This window comes from Balaenoptera ricei, chromosome 4 (genome assembly GCF_028023285.1).
Source record: "Balaenoptera ricei isolate mBalRic1 chromosome 4, mBalRic1.hap2, whole genome shotgun sequence".
Lineage (NCBI taxonomy): Eukaryota > Metazoa > Chordata > Mammalia > Artiodactyla > Balaenopteridae > Balaenoptera > Balaenoptera ricei.
In genome coordinates, this window is record NC_082642.1 from 40,631,472 (window position 1) to 40,655,418 (window position 23,947).

Sequence of the window (23,947 nt, forward strand, 5' to 3'; positions counted from 1 at the left end):
CTGGAGATTTGGGACCCATGGGATGGGTAACAGGCAGTATTACTTTAAAGGCTCTGCGTTTGCTCCCCCAACCTCACCAAACCTCTCAGCCCCGAGAGTGTCCACCCTTATGTCTCCTCCAGCTGTGGGTCTAGATATGGTCAATCCAGGTTGCATCACAGCCCCTGAACGAAGTTTGTAAGAATTTCTCTCTCTTTCACTGTCTTTGTTTCACGGGTTTTTAAAAGGAATTTATTTTTATAATGGGGGTTTAGCTGCTTTTCACGGCTGTGCTTCTGCCGCTTTACACCCACTTGACTCACTTCCAGAGAGATATCAATACATAAGTTTTAAGATTCTTACTAGTCAGATATATTCTTGTGCGGTGAATAGGGGGTGTTGAGTCCAGTTCACTGAGCAAGGAGTAGGTCTTTCTATTACATATTGGGTTTATGGAACGGTATCTGAGCTCATTTGAAACCCTTGTTTTATGCATCACCCCACCTCACCTTTCCCCTTAAGCAGCCATGGTGTGTTTTCTAAACGTGTGACTCTGTTCTGTTTTGTAATTCAGTTCAAGTGTAGCGGTTTTTACATTCCCTCTATAAGTGAGAGCTTATGATAAGTGTCTTTTTCTGTGTGACTTATTTCACTTAGAATCGTCGTAGCTAAAGCCACTCATCATGCTGCTACTAGCCTTATGACATTGATTTCATGGCTGAGTGATATTCCATTGTACATAAGGACCACCACTTCTTTATCCATTTTTCTCTTTCCTGGGATATTTAAGGTGTCATGAAGTGGAGGTTCTTGTCCACAGAGCAGCCCTAAACTTTGGCGTGCCTGTGTCTTGCTGATTTTTAGTTTTCCCAATTTATACGCCCATGAGTGGAAGTGCCCTATGCGCTCTAAGCTGTGTTTTTTCGGTGTTTCAGGACACACCGTACACTTCTCCAGAGTGGCTGTTGGCAATTTACATCCCGCCCATCAGCGCAGCAAGGCTCCCATTTCTCCATGGCCTGTTCTGCATTTCTGGTTTTGACACTTTTTTCCGCATGGCCCTTTTGACCGATGGGAAGCGAGACTTCTTTGTAGCGCTGATTTGCCTTTCCAGGTTGCTTGGTTGGCCAAAAAGGGCGTATGCGTTTTTTCCTGAATATATTCAGGAAAAAACGCATACGCCCTTTTTGGCCAAGGGCATCATTGTCGACGTTTTGCCGCTTTTCATGTGCTTTAAAGGCGATTCGAATCGACCTCCTGAAATCTGTTTCCTGCAATTCTGCCTTGCTTTCAAATCCTCTTCGTTGCCTTCCCTCAATATATTTGTGGACGAGAGTTATCATTTATAACTCTGCAGGGTTGTGAATTGCAGTGACCCTGAGCTCCATTTTTCACCTCGCTTTTTTGGGAGCTGGCCGCAAAAGCGCAGGATCGCCTCAGGCCCTATTCTGCTTCCGGGCGGCAGGCTGAGCCTGTGGTTAATTCTTCTTCCTGATGGGAAAATAGAGTGACCTGTGCCTGTCCCAACACCTAGAGCTAGTCTCTCATTGGCTCCCCCTCTTCCCGTTCATCCTCAGGACAAATTGCAAGCTGTACGGAATGGGAGGTTAAAGGGGCTGATTCTCCAAGGAGGGAGATTGCTAGTAAAGCGGCTGGAATGGCGAACCCGAGCACAAGGAGATGAGAAATGAGGTGCGTTTTAGAAACCTTTGCCGATCACACGGTGTACCACCTTCTGGGTTTCTCATGCATGTTTTCGAGGTAGGAAGATGCCCTTGAACCTGGAGATTTGGGACCCATGGGATGGGTAACAGGCAGTATTACTTTAAAGGCTCTGCGTTTGCTCCCCCAACCTCACCAAACCTCTCAGCCCCGAGAGTGTCCACCCTTATGTCTCCTCCAGCTGTGGGTCTAGATATGGTCAATCCAGGTTGCATCACAGCCCCTGAACGAAGTTTGTAAGAATTTCTCTCTCTTTCACTGTCTTTGTTTCACGGGTTTTTAAAAGGAATTTATTTTTATAATGGGGGTTTAGCTGCTTTTCACGGCTGTGCTTCTGCCGCTTTACACCCACTTGACTCACTTCCAGAGAGATATCAATACATAAGTTTTAAGATTCTTACTAGTCAGATATATTCTTGTGCGGTGAATAGGGGGTGTTGAGTCCAGTTCACTGAGCAAGGAGTAGGTCTTTCTATTACATATTGGGTTTATGGAACGGTATCTGAGCTCATTTGAAACCCTTGTTTTATGCATCACCCCACCTCACCTTTCCCCTTAAGCAGCCATGGTGTGTTTTCTAAACGTGTGACTCTGTTCTGTTTTGTAATTCAGTTCAAGTGTAGCGGTTTTTACATTTCCTCTATAAGTGAGAGCTTATGATAAGTGTCTTTTTCTGTGTGACTTATTTCACTTAGAATCGTCGTAGCTAAAGCCACTCATCATGCTGCTACTAGCCTTATGACATTGATTTCATGGCTGAGTGATATTCCATTGTACATAAGGACCACCACTTCTTTATCCATTTTTCTCTTTCCTGGGATATTTAAGGTGTCATGAAGTGGAGGTTCTTGTCCACAGAGCAGCCCTAAACTTTGGCGTGCCTGTGTCTTGCTGATTTTTAGTTTTCCCAATTTATACGCCCATGAGTGGAAGTGCCCTATGCGCTCTAAGCTGTGTTTTTTCGGTGTTTCAGGACACACCGTACACTTCTCCAGAGTGGCTGTTGGCAATTTACATCCCGCCCATCAGCGTAGCAAGGCTCCCATTTCTCCATGGCCTGTCCTGCATTTCTGGTTTTGACACTTTTTTCCGCATGGCCCTTTTGACCGATGGGAAGCGAGACTTCTTTGTAGCGCTGATTTGCCTTTCCAGGTTGCTTGGTTGGCCAAAAAGGGCGTATGCGTTTTTTCCTGAATATATTCAGGAAAAAACGCATACGCCCTTTTTGGCCAAGGGCATCATTGTCGACGTTTTGCCGCTTTTCATGGGCTTTAAAGGCGATTCGAATCGACCTCCTGAAATCTGTTTCCTGCAATTCTGCCTTGCTTTCAGATCCTCTTCGTTGCCTTCCCTCAATATATTTGTGGACGAGAGTTATCATTTATAACTCTGCAGGTTTGTGAATTGCAGTGCCCCTGAGCTCCATTTTTCACCTCGCTTTTTTGGGAGCTGGCCGCAAAAGCGCAGGATCGCCTCAGGCCCTATTCTGCTTCCGGGCGGCAGGCTGAGCCTGTGGTTAATTCTTCTTCCTGATGGGAAAATAGAGTGACCTGTGCCTGTCCCAACACCTAGAGCTAGTCTCTCATTGGCTCCCCCTCTTCCCGTTCATCCTCAGGACAAATTGCAAGCTGTACGGAACGGGAGGTTAAAGGGGCTGATTCTCCAAGGAGGGAGATTGCTAGTAAAGCGGCTGGAATGGCGAACCCGAGCACAAGGAGATGAGAAATGAGGTGCGTTTTAGAAACCTTTGCCGATCACACGGTGTACCACCTTCTGGGTTTCTCATGCATGTTTTCGAGGTAGGAAGATGCCCTTGAACCTGGAGATTTGGGACCCATGGGATGGGTAACAGGCAGTATTACTTTAAAGGCTCTGCGTTTGCTCCCCCAACCTCACCAAACCTCTCAGCCCCGAGAGTGTCCACCCTTATGTCTCCTCCAGCTGTGGGTCTAGATATGGTCAATCCAGGTTGCATCACAGCCCCTGAACGAAGTTTGTAAGAATTTCTCTCTCTTTCACTGTCTTTGTTTCACGGGTTTTTAAAAGGAATTTATTTTTATAATGGGGGTTTAGCTGCTTTTCACGGCTGTGCTTCTGCCGCTTTACACCCACTTGACTCACTTCCAGAGAGATATCAATACATAAGTTTTAAGATTCTTACTAGTCAGATATATTCTTGTGCGGTGAATAGGGGGTGTTGAGTCCAGTTCACTGAGCAAGGAGTAGGTCTTTCTATTACATATTGGGTTTATGGAACGGTATCTGAGCTCATTTGAAACCCTTGTTTTATGCATCACCCCACCTCACCTTTCCCCTTAAGCAGCCATGGTGTGTTTTCTAAACGTGTGACTCTGTTCTGTTTTGTAATTCAGTTCAAGTGTAGCGGTTTTTACATTCCCTCTATAAGTGAGAGCTTATGATAAGTGTCTTTTTCTGTGTGACTTATTTCACTTAGAATCGTCGTAGCTAAAGCCACTCATCATGCTGCTACTAGCCTTATGACATTGATTTCATGGCTGAGTGATATTCCATTGTACATAAGGACCACCACTTCTTTATCCATTTTTCTCTTTCCTGGGATATTTAAGGTGTCATGAAGTGGAGGTTCTTGTCCACAGAGCAGCCCTAAACTTTGGCGTGCCTGTGTCTTGCTGATTTTTAGTTTTCCCAATTTATACGCCCATGAGTGGAAGTGCCCTATGCGCTCTAAGCTGTGTTTTTTCGGTGTTTCAGGACACACCGTACACTTCTCCAGAGTGGCTGTTGGCAATTTACATCCCGCCCATCAGCGCAGCAAGGCTCCCATTTCTCCATGGCCTGTTCTGCATTTCTGGTTTTGACACTTTTTTCCGCATGGCCCTTTTGACCGATGGGAAGCGAGACTTCTTTGTAGCGCTGATTTGCCTTTCCAGGTTGCTTGGTTGGCCAAAAAGGGCGTATGCGTTTTTTCCTGAATATATTCAGGAAAAAACGCATACGCCCTTTTTGGCCAAGGGCATCATTGTCGACGTTTTGCCGCTTTTCATGGGCTTTAAAGGCGATTCGAATCGACCTCCTGAAATCTGTTTCCTGCAATTCTGCCTTGCTTTCAAATCCTCTTCGTTGCCTTCCCTCAATATATTTGTGGACGAGAGTTATCATTTATAACTCTGCAGGGTTGTGAATTGCAGTGCCCCTGAGCTCCATTTTTCACCTCGCTTTTTTGGGAGCTGGCCGCAAAAGCGCAGGATCGCCTCAGGCCCTATTCTGCTTCCGGGCGGCAGGCTGAGCCTGTGGTTAATTCTTCTTCCTGATGGGAAAATAGAGTGACCTGTGCCTGTCCCAACACCTAGAGCTAGTCTCTCATTGGCTCCCCCTCTTCCCGTTCATCCTCAGGACAAATTGCAAGCTGTACGGAACGGGAGGTTAAAGGGGCTGATTCTCCAAGGAGGGAGATTGCTAGTAAAGCGGCTGGAATGGCGAACCCGAGCACAAGGAGATGAGAAATGAGGTGCGTTTTAGAAACCTTTGCCGATCACACGGTGTACCACCTTCTGGGTTTCTCATGCATGTTTTCGAGGTAGGAAGATGCCCTTGAACCTGGAGATTTGGGACCCATGGGATGGGTAACAGGCAGTATTACTTTAAAGGCTCTGCGTTTGCTCCCCCAACCTCACCAAACCTCTCAGCCCCGAGAGTGTCCACCCTTATGTCTCCTCCAGCTGTGGGTCTAGATATGGTCAATCCAGGTTGCATCACAGCCCCTGAACGAAGTTTGTAAGAATTTCTCTCTCTTTCACTGTCTTTGTTTCACGGGTTTTTAAAAGGAATTTATTTTTATAATGGGGGTTTAGCTGCTTTTCACGGCTGTGCTTCTGCCGCTTTACACCCACTTGACTCACTTCCAGAGAGATATCAATACATAAGTTTTAAGATTCTTACTAGTCAGATATATTCTTGTGCGGTGAATAGGGGGTGTTGAGTCCAGTTCACTGAGCAAGGAGTAGGTCTTTCTATTACATATTGGGTTTATGGAACGGTATCTGAGCTCATTTGAAACCCTTGTTTTATGCATCACCCCACCTCACCTTTCCCCTTAAGCAGCCATGGTGTGTTTTCTAAACGTGTGACTCTGTTCTGTTTTGTAATTCAGTTCAAGTGTAGCGGTTTTTACATTCCCTCTATAAGTGAGAGCTTATGATAAGTGTCTTTTTCTGTGTGACTTATTTCACTTAGAATCGTCGTAGCTAAAGCCACTCATCATGCTGCTACTAGCCTTATGACATTGATTTCATGGCTGAGTGATATTCCATTGTACATAAGGACCACCACTTCTTTATCCATTTTTCTCTTTCCTGGGATATTTAAGGTGTCATGAAGTGGAGGTTCTTGTCCACAGAGCAGCCCTAAACTTTGGCGTGCCTGTGTCTTGCTGATTTTTAGTTTTCCCAATTTATACGCCCATGAGTGGAAGTGCCCTATGCGCTCTAAGCTGTGTTTTTTCGATGTTTCAGGACACACCGTACACTTCTCCAGAGTGGCTGTTGGCAATTTACATCCCGCCCATCAGCGCAGCAAGGCTCCCATTTCTCCATGGCCTGTTCTGCATTTCTGGTTTTGACACTTTTTTCCGCATGGCCCTTTTGACCGATGGGAAGCGAGACTTCTTTGTAGCGCTGATTTGCCTTTCCAGGTTGCTTGGTTGGCCAAAAAGGGCGTATGCGTTTTTTCCTGAATATATTCAGGAAAAAACGCATACGCCCTTTTTGGCCAAGGGCATCATTGTCGACGTTTTGCCGCTTTTCATGGGCTTTAAAGGCGATTCGAATCGACCTCCTGAAATCTGTTTCCTGCAATTCTGCCTTGCTTTCAGATCCTCTTCGTTGCCTTCCCTCAATATATTTGTGGACGAGAGTTATCATTTATAACTCTGCAGGTTTGTGAATTGCAGTGCCCCTGAGCTCCATTTTTCACCTCGCTTTTTTGGGAGCTGGCCGCAAAAGCGCAGGATCGCCTCAGGCCCTATTCTGCTTCCGGGCGGCAGGCTGAGCCTGTGGTTAATTCTTCTTCCTGATGGGAAAATAGAGTGACCTGTGCCTGTCCCAACACCTAGAGCTAGTCTCTCATTGGCTCCCCCTCTTCCCGTTCATCCTCAGGACAAATTGCAAGCTGTACGGAACGGGAGGTTAAAGGGGCTGATTCTCCAAGGAGGGAGATTGCTAGTAAAGCGGCTGGAATGGCGAACCCGAGCACAAGGAGATGAGAAATGAGGTGCGTTTTAGAAACCTTTGCCGATCACACGGTGTACCACCTTCTGGGTTTCTCATGCATGTTTTCGAGGTAGGAAGATGCCCTTGAACCTGGAGATTTGGGACCCATGGGATGGGTAACAGGCAGTATTACTTTAAAGGCTCTGCGTTTGCTCCCCCAACCTCACCAAACCTCTCAGCCCCGAGAGTGTCCACCCTTATGTCTCCTCCAGCTGTGGGTCTAGATATGGTCAATCCAGGTTGCATCACAGCCCCTGAACGAAGTTTGTAAGAATTTCTCTCTCTTTCACTGTCTTTGTTTCACGGGTTTTTAAAAGGAATTTATTTTTATAATGGGGTTTAGCTGCTTTTCACGGCTGTGCTTCTGCCGCTTTACACCCACTTGACTCACTTCCAGAGAGATATCAATACATAAGTTTTAAGATTCTTACTAGTCAGATATATTCTTGTGCGGTGAATAGGGGGTGTTGAGTCCAGTTCACTGAGCAAGGAGTAGGTCTTTCTATTACATATTGGGTTTATGGAACGGTATCTGAGCTCATTTGAAACCCTTGTTTTATGCATCACCCCACCTCACCTTTCCCCTTAAGCAGCCATGGTGTGTTTTCTAAACGTGTGACTCTGTTCTGTTTTGTAATTCAGTTCAAGTGTAGCGGTTTTTACATTCCCTCTATAAGTGAGAGCTTATGATAAGTGTCTTTTTCTGTGTGACTTATTTCACTTAGAATCGTCGTAGCTAAAGCCACTCATCATGCTGCTACTAGCCTTATGACATTGATTTCATGGCTGAGTGATATTCCATTGTACATAAGGACCACCACTTCTTTATCCATTTTTCTCTTTCCTGGGATATTTAAGGTGTCATGAAGTGGAGGTTCTTGTCCACAGAGCAGCCCTAAACTTTGGCGTGCCTGTGTCTTGCTGATTTTTAGTTTTCCCAATTTATACGCCCATGAGTGGAAGTGCCCTATGCGCTCTAAGCTGTGTTTTTTCGGTGTTTCAGGACACACCGTACACTTCTCCAGAGTGGCTGTTGGCAATTTACATCCCGCCCATCAGCGTAGCAAGGCTCCCATTTCTCCATGGCCTGTCCTGCATTTCTGGTTTTGACACTTTTTTCAGCATGGCCCTTTTGACCGATGGGAAGCGAGACTTCTTTGTAGCGCTGATTTGTCTTTCCAGGTTGCTTGGTTGGCCAAAAAGGGCGTATGCGTTTTTTCCTGAATATATTCAGGAAAAAACGCATACGCCCTTTTTGGCCAAGGGCATCATTGTCGACGTTTTGCCGCTTTTCATGTGCTTTAAAGGCGATTCGAATCGACCTCCTGAAATCTGTTTCCTGCAATACGGCCTTGCTTTCAGATCCTCTTCGTTGCCTTCCCTCAATATATTTGTGGACGAGAGTTATCATTTATAACTCTGCAGGTTTGTGAATTGCAGTGCCCCTGAGCTCCATTTTTCACCTCGCTTTTTTGGGAGCTGGCCGCAAAAGCGCAGGATTGCCTCAGGCCCTATTCTGCTTCCGGGCGGCAGGCTGAGCCTGTGGTTAATTCTTCTTCCTGATGGGAAAATAGAGTGACCTGTGCCTGTCCCAACACCTAGAGCTAGTCTCTCATTGGCTCCCCCTCTTCCCGTTCATCCTCAGGACAAATTGCAAGCTGTACGGAACGGGAGGTTAAAGGGGCTGATTCTCCAAGGAGGGAGATTGCTAGTAAAGCGGCTGGAATGGCGAACCCGAGCACAAGGAGATGAGAAATGAGGTGCGTTTTAGAAACCTTTGCCGATCACACGGTGTACCACCTTCTGGGTTTCTCATGCATGTTTTCGAGGTAGGAAGATGCCCTTGAACCTGGAGATTTGGGACCCATGGGATGGGTAACAGGCAGTATTACTTTAAAGGCTCTGCGTTTGCTCCCCCAACCTCACCAAACCTCTCAGCCCCGAGAGTGTCCACCCTTATGTCTCCTCCAGCTGTGGGTCTAGATATGGTCAATCCAGGTTGCATCACAGCCCCTGAACGAAGTTTGTAAGAATTTCTCTCTCTTTCACTGTCTTTGTTTCACGGGTTTTTAAAAGGAATTTATTTTTATAATGGGGTTTAGCTGCTTTTCACGGCTGTGCTTCTGCCGCTTTACACCCACTTGACTCACTTCCAGAGAGATATCAATACATAAGTTTTAAGATTCTTACTAGTCAGATATATTCTTGTGCGGTGAATAGGGGGTGTTGAGTCCAGTTCACTGAGCAAGGAGTAGGTCTTTCTATTACATATTGGGTTTATGGAACGGTATCTGAGCTCATTTGAAACCCTTGTTTTATGCATCACCCCACCTCACCTTTCCCCTTAAGCAGCCATGGTGTGTTTTCTAAACGTGTGACTCTGTTCTGTTTTGTAATTCAGTTCAAGTGTAGCGGTTTTTACATTCCCTCTATAAGTGAGAGCTTATGATAAGTGTCTTTTTCTGTGTGACTTATTTCACTTAGAATCGTCGTAGCTAAAGCCACTCATCATGCTGCTACTAGCCTTATGACATTGATTTCATGGCTGAGTGATATTCCATTGTACATAAGGACCACCACTTCTTTATCCATTTTTCTCTTTCCTGGGATATTTAAGGTGTCATGAAGTGGAGGTTCTTGTCCACAGAGCAGCCCTAAACTTTGGCGTGCCTGTGTCTTGCTGATTTTTAGTTTTCCCAATTTATACGCCCATGAGTGGAAGTGCCCTATGCGCTCTAAGCTGTGTTTTTTCGATGTTTCAGGACACACCGTACACTTCTCCAGAGTGGCTGTTGGCAATTTACATCCCGCCCATCAGCGCAGCAAGGCTCCCATTTCTCCATGGCCTGTTCTGCATTTCTGGTTTTGACACTTTTTTCCGCATGGCCCTTTTGACCGATGGGAAGCGAGACTTCTTTGTAGCGCTGATTTGCCTTTCCAGGTTGCTTGGTTGGCCAAAAAGGGCGTATGCGTTTTTTCCTGAATATATTCAGGAAAAAACGCATACGCCCTTTTTGGCCAAGGGCATCATTGTCGACGTTTTGCCGCTTTTCATGGGCTTTAAAGGCGATTCGAATCGACCTCCTGAAATCTGTTTCCTGCAATTCTGCCTTGCTTTCAAATCCTCTTCGTTGCCTTCCCTCAATATATTTGTGGACGAGAGTTATCATTTATAACTCTGCAGGGTTGTGAATTGCAGTGCCCCTGAGCTCCATTTTTCACCTCGCTTTTTTGGGAGCTGGCCGCAAAAGCGCAGGATTGCCTCAGGCGCTATTCTGCTTCTGGGCGGCAGGCTGAGCCTGTGGTTAATTCTTCTTCCTGATGGGAAAATAGAGTGACCTGTGCCTGTCCCAACACCTAGAGCTAGTCTCTCATTGGCTCCCCCTCTTCCCGTTCATCCTCAGGACAAATTGCAAGCTGTACGGAACGGGAGGTTAAAGGGGCTGATTCTCCAAGGAGGGAGATTGCTAGTAAAGCGGCTGGAATGGCGAACCCGAGCACAAGGAGATGAGAAATGAGGTGCGTTTTAGAAACCTTTGCCGATCACACGGTGTACCACCTTCTGGGTTTCTCATGCATGTTTTCGAGGTAGGAAGATGCCCTTGAACCTGGAGATTTGGGACCCATGGGATGGGTAACAGGCAGTATTACTTTAAAGGCTCTGCGTTTGCTCCCCCAACCTCACCAAACCTCTCAGCCCCGAGAGTGTCCACCCTTATGTCTCCTCCAGCTGTGGGTCTAGATATGGTCAATCCAGGTTGCATCACAGCCCCTGAACGACGTTTGTAAGAATTTCTCTCTCTTTCACTGTCTTTGTTTCACGGGTTTTTAAAAGGAATTTATTTTTATAATGGGGTTTAGCTGCTTTTCACGGCTGTGCTTCTGCCGCTTTACACCCACTTGACTCACTTCCAGAGAGATATCAATACATAAGTTTTAAGATTCTTACTAGTCAGATATATTCTTGTGCGGTGAATAGGGGGTGTTGTGTCCAGTTCACTGAGCAAGGAGTAGGTCTTTCTATTACATATTGGGTTTATGGAACGGTATCTGAGCTCATTTGAAACCCTTGTTTTATGCATCACCCCACCTCACCTTTCCCCTTAAGCAGCCATGGTGTGTTTTCTAAACGTGTGACTCTGTTCTGTTTTGTAATTCAGTTCAAGTGTAGCGGTTTTTACATTCCCTCTATAAGTGAGAGCTTATGATAAGTGTCTTTTTCTGTGTGACTTATTTCACTTAGAATCGTCGTAGCTAAAGCCACTCATCATGCTGCTACTAGCCTTATGACATTGATTTCATGGCTGAGTGATATTCCATTGTACATAAGGACCACCACTTCTTTATCCATTTTTCTCTTTCCTGGGATATTTAAGGTGTCATGAAGTGGAGGTTCTTGTCCACAGAGCAGCCCTAAACTTTGGCGTGCCTGTGTCTTGCTGATTTTTAGTTTTCCCAATTTATACGCCCATGAGTGGAAGTGCCCTATGCGCTCTAAGCTGTGTTTTTTCGGTGTTTCAGGACACACCGTACACTTCTCCAGAGTGGCTGTTGGTAATTTACATCCCGCCCATCAGCGCAGCAAGGCTCCCATTTCTCCATGGCCTGTCCTGCATTTCTGGTTTTGACACTTTTTTCCGCATGGCCCTTTTGACCGATGGGAAGCGAGACTTCTTTGTAGCGCTGATTTGCCTTTCCAGGTTGCTTGGTTGGCCAAAAAGGGCGTATGCGTTTTTTCCTGAATATATTCAGGAAAAAACGCATACGCCCTTTTTGGCCAAGGGCATCATTGTCGACGTTTTGCCGCTTTTCATGGGCTTTAAAGGCGATTCGAATCGACCTCCTGAAATCTGTTTCCTGCAATTCTGCCTTGCTTTCAAATCCTCTTCGTTGCCTTCCCTCAATATATTTGTGGACGAGAGTTATCATTTATAACTCTGCAGGTTTGTGAATTGCAGTGCCCCTGAGCTCCATTTTTCACCTCGCTTTTTTGGGAGCTGGCCGCAAAAGCGCAGGATCGCCTCAGGCCCTATTCTGCTTCCGGGCGGCAGGCTGAGCCTGTGGTTAATTCTTCTTCCTGATGGGAAAATAGAGTGACCTGTGCCTGTCCCAACACCTAGAGCTAGTCTCTCATTGGCTCCCCCTCTTCCCGTTCATCCTCAGGACAAATTGCAAGCTGTACGGAACGGGAGGTTAAAGGGGCTGATTCTCCAAGGAGGGAGATTGCTAGTAAAGCGGCTGGAATGGCGAACCCGAGCACAAGGAGATGAGAAATGAGGTGCGTTTTAGAAACCTTTGCCGATCACACGGTGTACCACCTTCTGGGTTTCTCATGCATGTTTTCGAGGTAGGAAGATGCCCTTGAACCTGGAGATTTGGGACCCATGGGATGGGTAACAGGCAGTATTACTTTAAAGGCTCTGCGTTTGCTCCCCCAACCTCACCAAACCTCTCAGCCCCGAGAGTGTCCACCCTTATGTCTCCTCCAGCTGTGGGTCTAGATATGGTCAATCCAGGTTGCATCACAGCCCCTGAACGAAGTTTGTAAGAATTTCTCTCTCTTTCACTGTCTTTGTTTCACGGGTTTTTAAAAGGAATTTATTTTTATAATGGGGTTTAGCTGCTTTTCACGGCTGTGCTTCTGCCGCTTTACACCCACTTGACTCACTTCCAGAGAGATATCAATACATAAGTTTTAAGATTCTTACTAGTCAGATATATTCTTGTGCGGTGAATAGGGGGTGTTGAGTCCAGTTCACTGAGCAAGGAGTAGGTCTTTCTATTACATATTGGGTTTATGGAACGGTATCTGAGCTCATTTGAAACCCTTGTTTTATGCATCACCCCACCTCACCTTTCCCCTTAAGCAGCCATGGTGTGTTTTCTAAACGTGTGACTCTGTTCTGTTTTGTAATTCAGTTCAAGTGTAGCGGTTTTTACATTCCCTCTATAAGTGAGAGCTTATGATAAGTGTCTTTTTCTGTGTGACTTATTTCACTTAGAATCGTCGTAGCTAAAGCCACTCATCATGCTGCTACTTGCCTTATGACATTGATTTCATGGCTGAGTGATATTCCATTGTACATAAGGACCACCACTTCTTTATCCATTTTTCTCTTTCCTGGGATATTTAAGGTGTCATGAAGTGGAGGTTCTTGTCCACAGAGCAGCCCTAAACTTTGGCGTGCCTGTGTCTTGCTGATTTTTAGTTTTCCCAATTTATACGCCCATGAGTGGAAGTGCCCTATGCGCTCTAAGCTGTGGTTTTTCGATGTTTCAGGACACACCGTACACTTCTCCAGAGTGGCTGTTGGCAATTTACATCCCGCCCATCAGCGCAGCAAGGCTCCCATTTCTCCATGGCCTGTTCTGCATTTCTGGTTTTGACACTTTTTTCCGCATGGCCCTTTTGACCGATGGGAAGCGAGACTTCTTTGTAGCGCTGATTTGCCTTTCCAGGTTGCTTGGTTGGCCAAAAAGGGCGTATGCGTTTTTTCCTGAATATATTCAGGAAAAAACGCATACGCCCTTTTTGGCCAAGGGCATCATTGTCGACGTTTTGCCGCTTTTCATGGGCTTTAAAGGCGATTCGAATCGACCTCCTGAAATCTGTTTCCTGCAATTCTGCCTTGCTTTCAAATCCTCTTCGTTGCCTTCCCTCAATATATTTGTGGACGAGAGTTATCATTTATAACTCTGCAGGGTTGTGAATTGCAGTGCCCCTGAGCTCCATTTTTCACCTCGCTTTTTTGGGAGCTGGCCGCAAAAGCGCAGGATCGCCTCAGGCCCTATTCTGCTTCCGGGCGGCAGGCTGAGCCTGTGGTTAATTCTTCTTCCTGATGGGAAAATAGAGTGACCTGTGCCTGTCCCAACACCTAGAGCTAGTCTCTCATTGGCTCCCCCTCTTCCCGTTCATCCTCAGGACAAATTGCAAGCTGTACGGAACGGGAGGTTAAAGGGGCTGATTCTCCAAGGAGGGAGATTGCTAGTAAAGCGGCTGGAATGGCGAACCCGAGCACAAGGAGATGAGAAATGAGGTGCGTTTTAGAAACCTTTGCCGATCACACGGTGTACCACCTTCTGGGTTTCTCATGCATGTTTTCGAGGTAGGAAGATGCCCTTGAACCTGGAGATTTGGGACCCATGGGATGGGTAACAGGCAGTATTACTTTAAAGGCTCTGCGTTTGCTCCCCCAACCTCACCAAACCTCTCAGCCCCGAGAGTGTCCACCCTTATGTCTCCTCCAGCTGTGGGTCTAGATATGGTCAATCCAGGTTGCATCACAGCCCCTGAACGACGTTTGTAAGAATTTCTCTCTCTTTCACTGTCTTTGTTTCACGGGTTTTTAAAAGGAATTTATTTTTATAATGGGGTTTAGCTGCTTTTCACGGCTGTGCTTCTGCCGCTTTACACCCACTTGACTCACTTCCAGAGAGATATCAATACATAAGTTTTAAGATTCTTACTAGTCAGATATATTCTTGTGCGGTGAATAGGGGGTGTTGTGTCCAGTTCACTGAGCAAGGAGTAGGTCTTTCTATTACATATTGGGTTTATGGAACGGTATCTGAGCTCATTTGAAACCCTTGTTTTATGCATCACCCCACCTCACCTTTCCCCTTAAGCAGCCATGGTGTGTTTTCTAAACGTGTGACTCTGTTCTGTTTTGTAATTCAGTTCAAGTGTAGCGGTTTTTACATTCCCTCTATAAGTGAGAGCTTATGATAAGTGTCTTTTTCTGTGTGACTTATTTCACTTAGAATCGTCGTAGCTAAAGCCACTCATCATGCTGCTACTTGCCTTATGACATTGATTTCATGGCTGAGTGATATTCCATTGTACATAAGGACCACCACTTCTTTATCCATTTTTCTCTTTCCTGGGATATTTAAGGTGTCATGAAGTGGAGGTTCTTGTCCACAGAGCAGCCCTAAACTTTGGCGTGCCTGTGTCTTGCTGATTTTTAGTTTTCCCAATTTATACGCCCATGAGTGGAAGTGCCCTATGCGCTCTAAGCTGTGTTTTTTCGATGTTTCAGGACACACCGTACACTTCTCCAGAGTGGCTGTTGGCAATTTACATCCCGCCCATCAGCGCAGCAAGGCTCCCATTTCTCCATGGCCTGTTCTGCATTTCTGGTTTTGACACTTTTTTCCGCATGGCCCTTTTGACCGATGGGAAGCGAGACTTCTTTGTAGCGCTGATTTGCCTTTCCAGGTTGCTTGGTTGGCCAAAAAGGGCGTATGCGTTTTTTCCTGAATATATTCAGGAAAAAACGCATATGCCCTTTTTGGCCAAGGGCATCATTGTCGACGTTTTGCCGCTTTTCATGGGCTTTAAAGGCGATTCGAATCGACCTCCTGAAATCTGTTTCCTGCAATTCTGCCTTGCTTTCAAATCCTCTTCGTTGCCTTCCCTCAATATATTTGTGGACGAGAGTTATCATTTATAACTCTGCAGGTTTGTGAATTGCAGTGCCCCTGAGCTCCATTTTTCACCTCGCTTTTTTGGGAGCTGGCCGCAAAAGCGCAGGATCGCCTCAGGCCCTATTCTGCTTCCGGGCGGCAGGCTGAGCCTGTGGTTAATTCTTCTTCCTGATGGGAAAATAGAGTGACCTGTGCCTGTCCCAACACCTAGAGCTAGTCTCTCATTGGCTCCCCCTCTTCCCGTTCATCCTCAGGACAAATTGCAAGCTGTACGGAACGGGAGGTTAAAGGGGCTGATTCTCCAAGGAGGGAGATTGCTAGTAAAGCGGCTGGAATGGCGAACCCGAGCACAAGGAGATGAGAAATGAGGTGCGTTTTAGAAACCTTTGCCGATCACACGGTGTACCACCTTCTGGGTTTCTCATGCATGTTTTCGAGGTAGGAAGATGCCCTTGAACCTGGAGATTTGGGACCCATGGGATGGGTAACAGGCAGTATTACTTTAAAGGCTCTGCGTTTGCTCCCCCAACCTCACCAAACCTCTCAGCCCCGAGAGTGTCCACCCTTATGTCTCCTCCAGCTGTGGGTCTAGATATGGTCAATCCAGGTTGCATCACAGCCCCTGAACGAAGTTTGTAAGAATTTCTCTCTCTTTCACTGTCTTTGTTTCACGGGTTTTTAAAAGGAATTTATTTTTATAATGGGGTTTAGCTGCTTTTCACGGCTGTGCTTCTGCCGCTTTACACCCACTTGACTCACTTCCAGAGAGATATCAATACATAAGTTTTAAGATTCTTACTAGTCAGATATATTCTTGTGCGGTGAATAGGGGGTGTTGTGTCCAGTTCACTGAGCAAGGAGTAGGTCTTTCTATTACATATTGGGTTTATGGAACGGTATCTGAGCTCATTTGAAACCCTTGTTTTATGCATCACCCCACCTCACCTTTCCCCTTAAGCAGCCATGGTGTGTTTTCTAAACGTGTGACTCTGTTCTGTTTTGTAATTCAGTTCAAGTGTAGCGGTTTTTACATTCCCTCTATAAGTGAGAGCTTATGATAAGTGTCTTTTTCTGTGTGACTTATTTCACTTAGAATCGTCGTAGCTAAAGCCACTCATCATGCTGCTACTTGCCTTATGACATTGATTTCATGGCTGAGTGATATTCCATTGTACATAAGGACCACCACTTCTTTATCCATTTTTCTCTTTCCTGGGATATTTAAGGTGTCATGAAGTGGAGGTTCTTGTCCACAGAGCAGCCCTAAACTTTGGCGTGCCTGTGTCTTGCTGATTTTTAGTTTTCCCAATTTATACGCCCATGAGTGGAAGTGCCCTATGCGCTCTAAGCTGTGTTTTTTCGATGTTTCAGGACACACCGTACACTTCTCCAGAGTGGCTGTTGGCAATTTACATCCCGCCCATCAGCGCAGCAAGGCTCCCATTTCTCCATGGCCTGTTCTGCATTTCTGGTTTTGACACTTTTTTCCGCATGGCCCTTTTGACCGATGGGAAGCGAGACTTCTTTGTAGCGCTGATTTGCCTTTCCAGGTTGCTTGGTTGGCCAAAAAGGGCGTATGCGTTTTTTCCTGAATATATTCAGGAAAAAACGCATACGCCCTTTTTGGCCAAGGGCATCATTGTCGACGTTTTGCCGCTTTTCATGGGCTTTAAAGGCGATTCGAATCGACCTCCTGAAATCTGTTTCCTGCAATACGGCCTTGCTTTCAGATCCTCTTCGTTGCCTTCCCTCAATATATTTGTGGACGAGAGTTATCATTTATAACTCTGCAGGTTTGTGAATTGCAGTGCCCCTGAGCTCCATTTTTCACCTCGCTTTTTTGGGAGCTGGCCGCAAAAGCGCAGGATCGCCTCAGGCCCTATTCTGCTTCCGGGCGGCAGGCTGAGCCTGTGGTTAATTCTTCTTCCTGATGGGAAAATAGAGTGACCTGTGCCTGTCCCAACACCTAGAGCTAGTCTCTCATTGGCTCCCCCTCTTCCCGTTCATCCTCAGGACAAATTGCAAGCTGTACGGAACGGGAGGTTAAAGGGGCTGATTCTCCAAGGAGGGAGATTGCTAGTAAAGCGGCTGGAATGGCGAACCCGAGCACAAGGAGATGAGAAATGAGGTGCGTTTTAGAAACCTTTCCCGATCACACGGTGTACCACCTTCTGGGTTTCTCATGCATGTTTTCGAGGTAGGAAGATGCCCTTGAACCTGGAGATTTGGGACCCATGGGATGGGTAACAGGCAATATTACTTTAAAGGCTCTGCGTTTGCTCCCCCAACCTCACCAAACCTCTCAGCCCCGAGAGTGTCCACCCTTATGTCTCCTCCAGCTGTGGGTCTAGATATGGTCAATCCAGGTTGCATCACAGCCCCTGAACGAAGTTTGTAAGAATTTCTCTCTCTTTCACTGTCTTTGTTTCATGGGTTTTTAAAAGGAATTTATTTTTATAATGGGGTTTAGCTGCTTTTCACGGCTGTGCTTCTGCCGCTTTACACCCACTTGACTCACTTCCAGAGAGATATCAATACATAAGTTTTAAGATTCTTACTAGTCAGATATATTCTTGTGCGGTGAATAGGGGGTGTTGAGTCCAGTTCACTGAGCAAGGAGTAGGTCTTTCTATTACATATTGGGTTTATGGAACGGTATCTGAGCTCATTTGAAACCCTTGTTTTATGCATCACCCCACCTCACCTTTCCCCTTAAGCAGCCATGGTGTGTTTTCTAAACGTGTGACTCTGTTCTGTTTTGTAATTCAGTTCAAGTGTAGCGGTTTTTACATTCCCTCTATAAGTGAGAGCTTATGATAAGTGTCTTTTTCTGTGTGACTTATTTCACTTAGAATCGTCGTAGCTAAAGCCACTCATCATGCTGCTACTAGCCTTATGACATTGATTTCATGGCTGAGTGATATTCCATTGTACATAAGGACCACCACTTCTTTATCCATTTTTCTCTTTCCTGGGATATTTAAGGTGTCATGAAGTGGAGGTTCTTGTCCACAGAGCAGCCCTAAACTTTGGCGTGCCTGTGTCTTGCTGATTTTTAGTTTTCCCAATTTATACGCCCATGAGTGGAAGTGCCCTATGCGCTCTAAGCTGTGTTTTTTCGATGTTTCAGGACACACCGTACACTTCTCCAGAGTGGCTGTTGGCAATTTACATCCCGCCCATCAGCGCAGCAAGGCTCCCATTTCTCCATGGCCTGTTCTGCATTTCTGGTTTTGACACTTTTTTCCGCATGGCCCTTTTGACCGATGGGAAGCGAGACTTCTTTGTAGCGCTGATTTGCCTTTCCAGGTTGCTTGGTTGGCCAAAAAGGGCGTATGCGTTTTTTCCTGAATATATTCAGGAAAAAACGCATACGCCCTTTTTGGCCAAGGGCATCATTGTCGACGTTTTGCCGCTTTTCATGGGCTTTAAAGGCGATTCGAATCGACCTCCTGAAATCTGTTTCCTGCAATTCTGCCTTGCTTTCAAATCCTCTTCGTTGCCTTCCCTCAATATATTTGTGGACGAGAGTTATCATTTATAACTCTGCAGGGTTGTGAATTGCAGTGCCCCTGAGCTCCATTTTTCACCTCGCTTTTTTGGGAGCTGGCCGCAAAAGCGCAGGATCGCCTCAGGCCCTATTCTGCTTCCGGGCGGCAGGCTGAGCCTGTGGTTAATTCTTCTTCCTGATGGGAAAATAGAGTGACCTGTGCCTGTCCCAACACCTAGAGCTAGTCTCTCATTGGCTCCCCCTCTTCCCGTTCATCCTCAGGACAAATTGCAAGCTGTACGGAACGGGAGGTTAAAGGGGCTGATTCTCCAAGGAGGGAGATTGCTAGTAAAGCGGCTGGAATGGCGAACCCGAGCACAAGGAGATGAGAAATGAGGTGCGTTTTAGAAACCTTTGCCGATCACACGGTGTACCACCTTCTGGGTTTCTCATGCATGTTTTCGAGGTAGGAAGATGCCCTTGAACCTGGAGATTTGGGACCCATGGGATGGGTAACAGGCAGTATTACTTTAAAGGCTCTGCGTTTGCTCCCCCAACCTCACCAAACCTCTCAGCCCCGAGAGTGTCCACCCTTATGTCTCCTCCAGCTGTGGGTCTAGATATGGTCAATCCAGGTTGCATCACAGCCCCTGAACGAAGTTTGTAAGAATTTCTCTCTCTTTCACTGTCTTTGTTTCACGGGTTTTTAAAAGGAATTTATTTTTATAATGGGGGTTTAGCTGCTTTTCACGGCTGTGCTTCTGCCGCTTTACACCCACTTGACTCACTTCCAGAGAGATATCAATACATAAGTTTTAAGATTCTTACTAGTCAGATATATTCTTGTGCGGTGAATAGGGGGTGTTGAGTCCAGTTCACTGAGCAAGGAGTAGGTCTTTCTATTACATATTGGGTTTATGGAACGGTATCTGAGCTCATTTGAAACCCTTGTTTTATGCATCACCCCACCTCACCTTTCCCCTTAAGCAGCCATGGTGTGTTTTCTAAACGTGTGACTCTGTTCTGTTTTGTAATTCAGTTCAAGTGTAGCGGTTTTTACATTCCCTCTATAAGTGAGAGCTTATGATAAGTGTCTTTTTCTGTGTGACTTATTTCACTTAGAATCGTCGTAGCTAAAGCCACTCATCATGCTGCTACTAGCCTTATGACATTGATTTCATGGCTGAGTGATATTCCATTGTACATAAGGACCACCACTTCTTTATCCATTTTTCTCTTTCCTGGGATATTTAAGGTGTCATGAAGTGGAGGTTCTTGTCCACAGAGCAGCCCTAAACTTTGGCGTGCCTGTGTCTTGCTGATTTTTAGTTTTCCCAATTTATACGCCCATGAGTGGAAGTGCCCTATGCGCTCTAAGCTGTGTTTTTTCGGTGTTTCAGGACACACCGTACACTTCTCCAGAGTGGCTGTTGGCAATTTACATCCCGCCCATCAGCGTAGCAAGGCTCCCATTTCTCCATGGCCTGTCCTGCATTTCTGGTTTTGACACTTTTTTCAGCATGGCCCTTTTGACCGATGGGAAGCGAGACTTCTTTGTAGCGCTGATTTGTCTTTCCAGGTTGCTTGGTTGGCCAAAAAGGGCGTATGCGTTTTTTCCTGAATATATTCAGGAAAAAACGCATACGCCCTTTTTGGCCAAGGGCATCATTGTCGACGTTTTGCCGCTTTTCATGGGCTTTAAAGGCGATTCGAATCGACCTCCTGAAATCTGTTTCCTGCAATACGGCCTTGCTTTCAGATCCTCTTCGTTGCCTTCCCTCAATATATTTGTGGACGAGAGTTATCATTTATAACTCTGCAGGTTTGTGAATTGCAGTGCCCCTGAGCTCCATTTTTCACCTCGCTTTTTTGGGAGCTGGCCGCAAAAGCGCAGGATCGCCTCAGGCCCTATTCTGCTTCCGGGCGGCAGGCTGAGCCTGTGGTTAATTCTTCTTCCTGATGGGAAAATAGAGTGACCTGTGCCTGTCCCAACACCTAGAGCTAGTCTCTCATTGGCTCCCCCTCTTCCCGTTCATCCTCAGGACAAATTGCAAGCTGTACGGAACGGGAGGTTAAAGGGGCTGATTCTCCAAGGAGGGAGATTGCTAGTAAAGCGGCTGGAATGGCGAACCCGAGCACAAGGAGATGAGAAATGAGGTGCGTTTTAGAAACCTTTGCCGATCACACGGTGTACCACCTTCTGGGTTTCTCATGCATGTTTTCGAGGTAGGAAGATGCCCTTGAACCTGGAGATTTGGGACCCATGGGATGGGTAACAGGCAGTATTACTTTAAAGGCTCTGCGTTTGCTCCCCCAACCTCACCAAACCTCTCAGCCCCGAGAGTGTCCACCCTTATGTCTCCTCCAGCTGTGGGTCTAGATATGGTCAATCCAGGTTGCATCACAGCCCCTGAACGAAGTTTGTAAGAATTTCTCTCTCTTTCACTGTCTTTGTTTCACGGGTTTTTAAAAGGAATTTATTTTTATAATGGGGTTTAGCTGCTTTTCACGGCTGTGCTTCTGCCGCTTTACACCCACTTGACTCACTTCCAGAGAGATATCAATACATAAGTTTTAAGATTCTTACTAGTCAGATATATTCTTGTGCGGTGAATAGGGGGTGTTGTGTCCAGTTCACTGAGCAAGGAGTAGGTCTTTCTATTACATATTGGGTTTATGGAACGGTATCTGAGCTCATTTGAAACCCTTGTTTTATGCATCACCCCACCTCACCTTTCCCCTTAAGCAGCCATGGTGTGTTTTCTAAACGTGTGACTCTGTTCTGTTTTGTAATTCAGTTCAAGTGTAGCGGTTTTTACATTCCCTCTATAAGTGAGAGCTTATGATAAGTGTCTTTTTCTGTGTGACTTATTTCACTTAGAATCGTCGTAGCTAAAGCCACTCATCATGCTGCTACTAGCCTTATGACATTGATTTCATGGCTGAGTGATATTCCATTGTACATAAGGACCACCACTTCTTTATCCATTTTTCTCTTTCCTGGGATATTTAAGGTGTCATGAAGTGGAGGTTCTTGTCCACAGAGCAGCCCTAAACTTTGGCGTGCCTGTGTCTTGCTGATTTTTAATTTTCCCAATTTATACGCCCATGAGTGGAAGTGCCCTATGCGCTCTAAGCTGTGTTTTTTCGATGTTTCAGGACACACCGTACACTTCTCCAGAGTGGCTGTTGGCAATTTACATCCCGCCCATCAGCGCAGCAAGGCTCCCATTTCTCCATGGCCTGTTCTGCATTTCTGGTTTTGACACTTTTTTCCGCATGGCCCTTTTGACCGATGGGAAGCGAGACTTCTTTGTAGCGCTGATTTGCCTTTCCAGGTTGCTTGGTTGGCCAAAAAGGGCGTATGCGTTTTTTCCTGAATATATTCAGGAAAAAACGCATACGCCCTTTTTGGCCAAGGGCATCATTGTCGACGTTTTGCCGCTTTTCATGGGCTTTAAAGGCGATTCGAATCGACCTCCTGAAATCTGTTTCCTGCAATACGGCCTTGCTTTCAGATCCTCTTCGTTGCCTTCCCTCAATATATTTGTGGACGAGAGTTATCATTTATAACTCTGCAGGTTTGTGAATTGCAGTGCCCCTGAGCTCCATTTTTCACCTCGCTTTTTTGGGAGCTGGCCGCAAAAGCGCAGGATCGCCTCAGGCCCTATTCTGCTTCCGGGCGGCAGGCTGAGCCTGTGGTTAATTCTTCTTCCTGATGGGAAAATAGAGTGACCTGTGCCTGTCCCAACACCTAGAGCTAGTCTCTCATTGGCTCCCCCTCTTCCCGTTCATCCTCAGGACAAATTGCAAGCTGTACGGAACGGGAGGTTAAAGGGGCTGATTCTCCAAGGAGGGAGATTGCTAGTAAAGCGGCTGGAATGGCGAACCCGAGCACAAGGAGATGAGAAATGAGGTGCGTTTTAGAAACCTTTGCCGATCACACGGTGTACCACCTTCTGGGTTTCTCATGCATGTTTTCGAGGTAGGAAGATGCCCTTGAACCTGGAGATTTGGGACCCATGGGATGGGTAACAGGCAGTATTACTTTAAAGGCTCTGCGTTTGCTCCCCCAACCTCACCAAACCTCTCAGCCCCGAGAGTGTCCACCCTTATGTCTCCTCCAGCTGTGGGTCTAGATATGGTCAATCCAGGTTGCATCACAGCCCCTGAACGAAGTTTGTAAGAATTTCTCTCTCTTTCACTGTCTTTGTTTCACGGGTTTTTAAAAGGAATTTATTTTTATAATGGGGTTTAGCTGCTTTTCACGGCTGTGCTTCTGCCGCTTTACACCCACTTGACTCACTTCCAGAGAGATATCAATACATAAGTTTTAAGATTCTTACTAGTCAGATATATTCTTGTGCGGTGAATAGGGGGTGTTGAGTCCAGTTCACTGAGCAAGGAGTAGGTCTTTCTATTACATATTGGGTTTATGGAACGGTATCTGAGCTCATTTGAAACCCTTGTTTTATGCATCACCCCACCTCACCTTTCCCCTTAAGCAGCCATGGTGTGTTTTCTAAACGTGTGACTCTGTTCTGTTTGGTAATTCAGTTCAAGTGTAGCGGTTTTTACATTCCCTCTATAAGTGAGAGCTTATGATAAGTGTCTTTTTCTGTGTGACTTATTTCACTTAGAATCGTCGTAGCTAAAGCCACTCATCATGCTGCTACTTGCCTTATGACATTGATTTCATGGCTGAGTGATATTCCATTGTACATAAGGACCACCACTTCTTTATCCATTTTTCTCTTTCCTGGGATATTTAAGGTGTCATGAAGTGGAGGTTCTTGTCCACAGAGCAGCCCTAAACTTTGGCGTGCCTGTGTCTTGCTGATTTTTAGTTTTCCCAATTTATACGCCCATGAGTGGAAGTGCCCTATGCGCTCTAAGCTGTGTTTTTTCGATGTTTCAGGACACACCGTACACTTCTCCAGAGTGGCTGTTGGCAATTTACATCCCGCCCATCAGCGCAGCAAGGCTCCCATTTCTCCATGGTCTGTTCTGCATTTCTGGTTTTGACACTTTTTTCCGCATGGCCCTTTTGACCGATGGGAAGCGAGACTTCTTTGTAGCG